The 9551-nt window shown below is 40.0% G+C and overlaps 1 long non-coding RNA gene across 1 annotated transcript in view; it reads left to right on the top strand.

Annotated features, from left to right (window-relative positions):
• Positions 1 to 1117: 1117 nt before the first annotated feature.
• LOC126495332 (uncharacterized) overlaps positions 1118 to 9551 on the top strand; it is a 12180-nt gene continuing 3746 nt past the window's right edge. Inside the window, exons 1-4 of the long non-coding RNA XR_007590135.1 lie at positions 1118 to 1468; positions 2998 to 3091; positions 5339 to 5392; positions 7418 to 7517. This is a non-coding gene — a long non-coding RNA (uncharacterized lncRNA). The remainder of the gene's footprint in view (positions 1469 to 2997; positions 3092 to 5338; positions 5393 to 7417; positions 7518 to 9551) is intronic.

Genomic DNA, 9551 nt, shown 5'->3' with positions numbered 1-9551 from the left:
GGGGGAAGTTGCGGGGGAAGGGGGAGACTAGTGGGAGGGAAATGGGAGGTGGGGAGGAGTCGGAAATTTTTTCAATAAAAAAATAAATAAATAAATAAATAAATAAAAAAATAAATAAATAAATAAACAAGTCTTAAAACTAGAAACCATAAAAAAGAGTTGGTTCTCTCTTTCCATGTGGGACTCAGAGGTCAAACTCAAGTTTTGGTAGCAAGCACCTTTACCAGCTGAGACATATCACCCAACCAAAAAATTACCAATGTGGATTTGCAATTTTTGCTCTAATAAAAGGGTTGAATCCAGGACATCATGTATGCTGCCCATCTGCTCTACCACTGAGCTACGTCACAAGGAACACTTGTGTTCTTTTTGTCCATAGAATGAAATTATATAGAGAACAACTAGATACAATGCTCTATATTAAAATGTACAAGTATGAAAATGTGTATACTATATATAATACTGTGTATTAAAACACCAGGAGTCTTTATATACTGATATCCTTATTGAAAAGTCATGGACATTTTTTTTTAATTCAGGGTGTCATACTGTAGCCCAGGCTAGCTAACTTAAACTTGCTATGTAGACAACTTCATTTTGAACATCTGATCTTGCTATCTATACCTCTGGAGTACAGGTTTTAGAACCACTTCCAGGCCCTGTTCTGTGGTGTTGATGATCCAGCCTAGGGCTTTGTGAGTACTAGGCAAGTACTCTTTCAACTGAGCTACATCCCCAACCCGGAGGACTATTGTACCATTCTGTACTTATTTTTAATTAATAAATTCTCTTGTGTAACAATTTTATACACACACACATATACATGCACACAGACATATATATATATAATGCATTCTGGCTATTGTCCCCATTCTTTTTCATTTCTAACTCACCCTTGTCAGTCTTACTCCTTACCTGCAAATCTCTTTCCTGTATTTGTGAATTCCGCTGTGTCTTGCAGATTTTAACTAGTGCAGATAGCAAAATGTTGGCTTTATTTCATGTATATTTGAATGGAGCCAGCCAGCCTTGGCTCTGAGAGGGTATTTCAAGTCATTGAATTTTCTTTAAATTTTGATGAAATGAAAGAACCTTTGGTTTCCCTAAATTACAACATCATTGATTGATTCTTCCCAGAATCTTAACTCACGGGACATCTAAATGGGTTCTACATAAACTTTATAATCTGCCCAGGCTAAGAGAATATCAAAGTACAATTGATACAGATGTGAGCCATCTATTGGCTGGAACCCTGTCCCCACCCATCCTTCCAGGGTATAAATACCACAGGCTGGGAACTCTTGAGCACAACAGAACAGAAGGGAAGCCCTGAAAAGAACAGCACACACAGCTGGAGGGAGAACAGAGAGGGGCACATTGCTGACAGACAAGCAATGGTGGACCTGACTTCAGCTCTCTCACTGGAAACCTGGGTGCTCCTGGCAATCAGTTTGATGCTCTGATACCTGTGAGTAACCACCAAAGTCTCTCTCCTACTGTGCCCTTGGGATTGAGGTCATATTCGGACCTGAATTCTTGTATGACCAGAAGGTCAAAATTGACATAGGAAGCGGGGCTAGGAGAGATGGTTCAGTGGTTAAGAACACTGACTGCTCTTTTGGAGGACACATGTTTGAATCCTGCCATCCACACGTGGCTAACAATCATCTTAAACTACAGTTGCAAGGGATCTTATGTCCTCAACAAGCACTAGGATACAATTTTAAAAAGTGATAGCAGCAGTTGAAGTTAACTCTTGTAAGAACACTATGAATTAATATGTTATTATTTATTGGGTCTAGGGGCAGCATTGACACAGTGTGTGTGTGTGTGTGTGTGTGTGTGTGTGTGTGGTCAGTGTACATGTGGGGGATGGGGGCGAATCAAGCATATAGAAGGCTAGATTAACCAAGTTAATACCAAAACAGTGAGAGTAAAAAAGAAGGCACAGTTACACCAAAAGTATGGCATCTATGCCAAAAGCATGGCAGCAACGCCAAGAGCTTGACAGCTACGCCAAAAGTCTAACACCTGGAAAAGGGCATGAAATTCAAACGACAGTGACATTACAAAGCCCATGAAAAATACTCCCAGCTAAGATGGTGCTGAAGGGGAACAAGGAGGAAGGAGACCAGACATATTTACAAAAGGAATAATTGAAATTCAAGATTGGGTAAGATGACATAAAGTGCCTGATGCCTTTGTGATCTCCATTAGGGGCGATAGGAGCCACGGATCATATGGATGTGACTGCTGATGTGATTGGTTAATTCTGCTTCCACTTCTTCTGGGATTTGTGGGATTTTGCTTTATAAGTTGCATGTTGTAAGGAAATTAATGAGTTCCCGCTTAACTCGACTCCCCGCTGAGTCTACAGAGGAACCCCGTGTGTGTGTGTGTGTGTGTGTGTGTGTGTGTGTGTGTGTGTGTGTGTGTGAATGTATGTGTGAATCAGAAGAAAACTTAGGGGGAGTCATTTCTCACCTATCATGTGCGAGTCAAACTCAGAATAACAAAACTTGGCAGTCAGTGCCTTTACTGTATGGCACTGACAGAAATAAAGGACAGAAACGAAGTGACAGCTGTGTTGAGTTCACTGTGCACTTTTATTTTTGGCTAAATAAGCATCAAACGAGTGCCTATATGTGCAAGGCAAGTACTCCACTACTGTGGTATAGCGTCAGTGGTACTCACTCGTGAAGTTCATACTGACATGCAGCTCTGCTAAGGACACCCCCACATACTGTCAACTCCCTCTTTCTGAGGTGATAAAATTTACATATGGTATGACGTGATTGACTTTCAGGTTACCTCTAGATTCAAAATAACTCAGTAGAAACAAGCACAAACCATGGGCTGCCATGGACACTGGACCTCTTTGCTAAGCTCTCTGGGAGATGGAGGGATGGCCAAGTTATTGGTTGGTTTCATGTTTTGGTCATGATTTTCTCCCCTGTTATGTATGTGTAAGCACAAGGTTTTCTGTTTCACTTATAGATTGGGGACCGAAAACCATGACATTTTTAAGAAACAGGGAATTCCTGGGCCCAAACCTCTGCCTTTTTTAGGAACCCTGCTGAATTACTACAAGGTGAGTATTGATTGTTGGCAGTCAATAATGGTTTGGTTTTCTATTAAACGCTCCTTGGAAGGAAGCTCTGAGATTTCCTGCCCTTATGCTGTGTGTTCTCATGATACTAGAGATTGTCTAGTGGTTTCTTGGAGACTAATTGCCAACTTCAAACTATCAAATGCCTGCCTGCATGTTTTTATAGTATGTATGCATTATTTTACTGTTCAGGAGTGCCCATGTGTGTGCAGATGGATATATGTGTGTGCATATTGAGGTCAGATGTTGGTGTTGGGTGCCTTCTTGATTCTTTTCACTTTATACTTTGATGCAAAGTCTCTTAGAAACCCAGCCCTCTCTGGCATCACTAGTTTAGCTGGCCAGCTTCCTCCAGGGTTCCTTCATCTCTGCCTCCTGCAAGTGGGGATACTGGAGGACTTTAGCAAGTGGGGATACTTGAAGACCTTAACACCTGCCTGGCATTTACACAGATACTGGGGATACAAACTCTAACTTTTATGATGTCTCTTCACACTGACTATCTCCACAATTCCCATTGTCACCTTCCTCCCGTATTTATTAATTTTGGGGTGAGTGTGTATGTACTACAGCATGCATATGTAGATCAAGGGACAACTTGTGGAAGTCAGTTTTCTCTTTCCACCATATGAGTCCTAGGGATGGATCTCAGGCTGTCAGAGTTGGTTATAAATCTTTTCATTTAGAACCATCTCACCATGAGCCCTGATGTAAGCTTTTTGAGCCTCAAGTTTGCTTTAGGTGAAATGCACAGATCTCCAGCCCATTTAATCTTGATATTCAGGACAGGATGCTCAGACTTTGTGAGCACAAGGAAGTTTGTTTCGTACCTAGTACAGATTCTGGGAAGGCACTTCTCTACTTATTTGAAGTAAATCTTGAGGGAGTTTCCAGCTTCTTGGACATCAACCTGGACACAGTAGATTAAAATTTTCCCCTTTGTATCCAGATCATGAGCAACATTTTCTATTTTTCCTGAATATTTCTGAAGCATCAGCATAACACAGACCTACATACACATCTTTGGGGGAACTTTTCATGTTCTTGGGTTCTCTGCATAACCATTGAATCTTGAAGCTATTTCTATAGATCTAACCTCACCATTTACTATTTATGGCAGGTTGAGGGGGTCTTGAGAATTATAATGCTTTCCTTTTGGATCTTCATGTAGGAACTTGTGTTCAGGTTAGTGATTGCTTCCTTTAGAAGGACTCTATTTCTATACATGAGTATCTGCATGTGGGTTTATGCACATAAGTGCAGTACGTACAGCAGCCAATAGAAAATACAGGACTCGCTGGTGCCAGAGATACAGATGGTTGTAAGGTGTTCGGTTTGGGTTTTGGGGACAGAACATGGACCCTCAGGAAGATCAGCTAATGTTCATAACTGTGGAGTCACATCTCCAGCCCTAAAGACAGGTTTTCTATTCTGTTTTGGTTTTGTTGGCCTGAGAAAGGGATCCAGGGATTTAGACATGCCAGCAGGTGCTCTAACACTAACATGGACCTACAGCTGCGTCTCTTCCGTCAAAGGCAGCAGCCTGTGCATGAGTGTGAGCAACAAGAGTGTGAAAACCTGAGACAGGATGATGGCTGTCAGTCACCTCACACACTGGACTACTAAATGTGCTTTGTATTTTCATTTAAAGATATTAAAGGCAAAAACACTGGGAAAAGGATGGCTTAAACAAATGGTTAGTAATGGGCATGCCGTGTGCCACATATAAATCTAGGTGGATCTTTAGAGACAAACCTGATTTGACACCTGGCCTATGATCAGTCATCAGCAGACATTCCCAAGTTCACATCCAGAGGGCAAGAGGCAACGTTAGTGCTGCCGTCTGCTCAGGTTTTTCTTCCTAACGTTTTCTATACTTAACTACCACATTCTTTAAAACAACTTATTATTATTGTATTCATAATCATAATCATTATTTTGTGTGTGGTATGTATATGGTGCTGTGAACATGTGTGTGTGTGTGTGTGTGTGTGTGTGTGCTCGCGCGCGTGTGCGCAGAGACCACGGGACATTGTCAGGAATCCTGACCTATCATTCTGCCTTTTCCTGATGAGCCATCTTGCTGGTGCCACTAAATGTAATTGAAGAAATTTTGTCTATCAGAAATGGTAAACCTCGCTTCATGGGCTTTGAGAGTTTGGTCCCCTGGCTACAGAAGGGTTGGTACATACAGAACAATAATGGATTTCATGCTCTTTTTCTTTCCAGGGTATATGGAAATTCGATGTCGCGTGTTATAAAAAAGTATGGGAAAATATGGGGGTAAGTATTCTGGAAAGTTTCATGAGTTGATTGTGTTTAGGAGGATGTACTCTAATTGTTCAATGACAAAGTCAGCTGAGAATTGCAGTAATGACTTCTCTGTTGTAAAGGTGACAATGTGTGTCATAAGTGCCGTGGTTCACAGGTCTGATTGTCTTGAGAACATTGTATGCTATGGAGTTTGGACAGGATTTGAGGCTCCATGGCCTCTGGGCCTCGTGTGTGTGTGTGTGTGTGTGTGTGTGTGTGTGTGTGTGTGTGTTAGTTCGTTTATTTATTTATTGAGTCAGAATCTTTGTGTAAGAGTCCTGGCTGTTCTGGAAGTCTGGAGCATCGCAGTTCTCCTCTCCACCTCCTGGATCTAATGTTTTTCTGTCCTTGCTGTTACGTTATCTAAGTCTTGGAGAATTTGGTATAGGTGCCTCATTTAAATTCTGTACTTTCATTTGTTTTAAAGCTCACTATATCAAAACCAGGGCCTAGTGTACACTAGGAAGTCCTTCTACCAGTGAGCTGCATCCCAAGCCGAGATACTGAAATATTTTATTATTTTTAAGATTAAGTTTTTTATTTTAAATTTTAATGTAATAAGAATTTGTTTTCACTTTAAAATATTTTATATTAACTTTAACATTATTTCTTAAGCATTTAATTATGAGTTTTACTTCAATATTTTATTGTTAAACATATATTTCTATTGCTTTTACTATATATATGTGCATGTGTGTGCATGTGTCTCTGCACAGGAGTGCTAATTGTCAGGAAGGCCAGAGGCATTATCAGCCTGTAGCTGTAGTTACAGGTGGGTGTAAGCCAAACAGCATGAATGCTAGCAACCAAACTCAGATCCTATGCAAGAACAAAATTTGTTCTTAATTAGGTCTTATCTCTCCAACCCCTTCCCATATTTAAATATGCAAAATCATAGAAAATGGTATAGGAACTCTCATATATTCACATGGAGACTTAAAAATTCCACTTGTGATTCTTTTAATTATGATGTCTTTCAGAACTGTTTTGTTTTTAAGTGACTCATTGTGTCTTGAATGACACTACCTGTTACTTTACAAAGATTCCACTATATCCATGATCAAAGTCCTGAAGTTAGATGGGGATCTCATGTGAGAACGTGTTGTATAACTATAACCAATAAGGGTCATGTAAAGTGAGAATCATAGTCTAGATTTGGGGCTACCACTCATAACCTGGCTTGGGTTAATGTAGACAGAAGTTTCTGTCCCACCTGATTCTACAGCCATTCAGTCCCAAAGAAACACATGGAGGCTCATATTAATTATGAACTGTTTCACCTATTAGCTCAGGCTTATTATTAAATAGCTCTTACAACTTAAATTAATGACTAATTCTTGTCTATGTTTAGCCACGTGGCCTGGTACCTTTTCTTCATAAGGCATTCTCATCTTGCTTCCTCTGTATCTGATTGTGACTGACTCTGCCTTTCATCTTCCCAGAATTCTCCTAGTCTGGTGGTCCTGGCACTGCTTCCTGCCCAGCTGTGGGCCAATTAGCATTACCAATATGAGTAACATATCTTTACAGTGTACAAGAGCATTATCCCACAGCATTAAAATGCCTCAAGAAAAGGCTTTTTTTGTGATTTTGTACCCTAAAAATCCAGAGACAGAAATTGGAGTTTAAAGTGCTGATCAGAAAAGTAAGCAGCCAAACCACTAAAGAGCTCTTAACTCTAAGAAATACTCAGAATGAAAGAGAGCAAGTTCTTGTTTCATCCAAGTTTATATTCTTCTCTAGTGCTGGGATTAAAGGTGTGAGCCACTACCACCTGGATCTGTTTCTGCTTATTGATCTTGTGTAGTCCAGGGTGGCCTTGAACTCACAGAGATCCATCTGCCTCTGTCTCCCTAATCCTGGGATTAAAGGTGTGTCACACCACTTCCTGACCTTTAGTGGATTAGTTTTATGCTTTGGTCTTCAGACAAACTTTATTTATAAAACATGAATAAAATATCACTATAGGTTAATCTGTTGTTTTCCCCCATACAGGTTGTTTGATGGTCCAACACCCCTGTTATTTATCACAGACCCAGACATGATCAAGAATGTACTTGTGAAAGAATCCTATTCTGTCTTCACAAACCGATGGGTAAGTAACTTCCTTTTTTAACTAAAAAAAAAATGAAAAATTCATTTTTGCTGTTTATTGATGCATGTGTACTTATATATCTCGATGCCAAAAGTGTAAAGGTTCCTGAGAGGCCAGAAGAGGATTTGAGATCCCCTGGGTCTGGTGTTCCAAGCACTTCTGAGTAGCCTGACATGGGTGGTGGGAACTGAACCTGGCTCTTCCAGAAGAGCAGCAAGCACCCTTAACCACTGAGTCATCACTAAGCTACCCCCTTTAATAATACAAACCTTTATGTTTTACTTTACTTATTAAATAATCTGGAGACAGTTTTTCTCTGTGTAGCCCCAACTCTACTGAAACCTATTCTGTAAACAAAGTTTGCCCCAACTCAGAGATCTGCCCGCCTCTACCTGCCTCTGCTTTCAAAATGCTGTGTTTAAAGGCATGTGGAGCCTTTTTTTCCCTTTTGTGTCTTTCAAGACAGGGTTTCTAATGTAGCCCTGACTATCCTGGAATTCACTTTGTAGACCAGACTGGCCTCAAACTCACAGAGATAAGCCTTCTTCTGCCTCCTGAGTGCTGGTATAAAGGTGTACAACATCATGACCTGGCTACTTCTTTAAGTGAATTAATGAAATAAATATATATTCCCAATAGCCTCCATAATAATATGCAAGCAGGGTCTAGGTAGTCATTTTGCTAATGAGGAAGTGTAAATATAATATATTATTGTGATCCAGTTGTAGATGGACACTCTTGTCATCTACATTGAATTTACATTTGCTTTTTCATGGGTCCTTTCTTATGTCTGTGTGGATCAGTACAGTTTATCACAGGTCTAGTCTTGTGTGGTGACAAAAACGCAGAAAATAGTGAAGGCATAAGTCACAGACAATGCCACACCAGTTTGGAATTATGATTAATAGGGTGGTATTTATTTAAAGAGGAAGGAACTTACAGATCACCATCCCAGACAACAGCCCTCTGCGCAACCAGGAAGGGAGTCTAGTCGCCAGTGGAGCAGGAAGTGAAGAGGGAGAGGAAAGGGAAGTGGCCACTTTTTTAAAGGGAGAGAGACCACGTCCCAATGGGCTGGTATCTCAGTGGCTATAGGCTGGAGCAGCAGAAGGACCTCCCGCAACACCTTCCCCTTTTGTTTAAGTAAGAGAGTTCTGAACCTACTACAAAATTATATACAATAAGTACAAATATCCTATTCTAACTAGCTTAGGTCTTGTATAATAAATAACTTGGCCAAGTCATGAGAGAAAAGTAACTACATTTATATAGTCTTCAACCCCATCGAAGATCTGAGAATGGAAATAATGTTACCTGGGTAATTAGAAAGTTCAGTAAAACAACTTCCAAAACATGCAACAAATCACAGAGACAACTAGCTACCTGGGCAATCACCCAAAGTCATGTTTGCAGCATTGAAGCAACCAACTTTGGCTAAGGCCTAACATAACTGACATACCATTTTCAAAGGCACGCAACTTTTCAAAACTATCTTACCCTGTCTTGGCAGGATATGACAGTCCTGTTTGATCTATTGATGCACGTTCTGTATCTCTGTCAGTGGTTGAGGTATGGGCATTTCTTTGCCTCAAGGCCAATTCTGCCAAAAAGAAAGGCTCCAGGTGGAGTGTCTTTGGTGCTCAACATTCTCTCGGGAATAGATTGGTGCTGCCAGGAGCAATTGTGTCTCACTACCACAAAACTCTGAGTTAGATTAAAGAACATTTTCTACAGCTCTTTGAAGAGGTTGAAGATTATCTATCTATACTGAGTATAATCTCTATATATCTAAAGAACCTGATTAGTCTAATTATAAATGACAAACTTAGATGACTATTAATCTATATAATTCTCAATATCTATCTAACTTAAAGACTAAGACAATAAACAACTGTGCAATATATGGAGACAATGATCTTCATCTGTAAACAATGTCATTACATATCAAATGTAAACAATGTTATTACATAAATAGTATCAGAGGTAGAAATGTACATTGTGATATGGTAGATGTATCAATACAATATAAGCATA

Source organism: Alexandromys fortis, unplaced genomic scaffold, assembly GCF_014885135.2.
Source record: "Alexandromys fortis isolate MF-2015 unplaced genomic scaffold, M_Fortis_MF-2015_v1.1 scaffold_438, whole genome shotgun sequence".
In the NCBI taxonomy this organism is placed as follows: Eukaryota; Metazoa; Chordata; class Mammalia; order Rodentia; family Cricetidae; genus Alexandromys; species Alexandromys fortis.
Note: the sequence above shows the minus strand (reverse complement) of the source record. Positions and strands in the feature narration are given on the sequence as shown.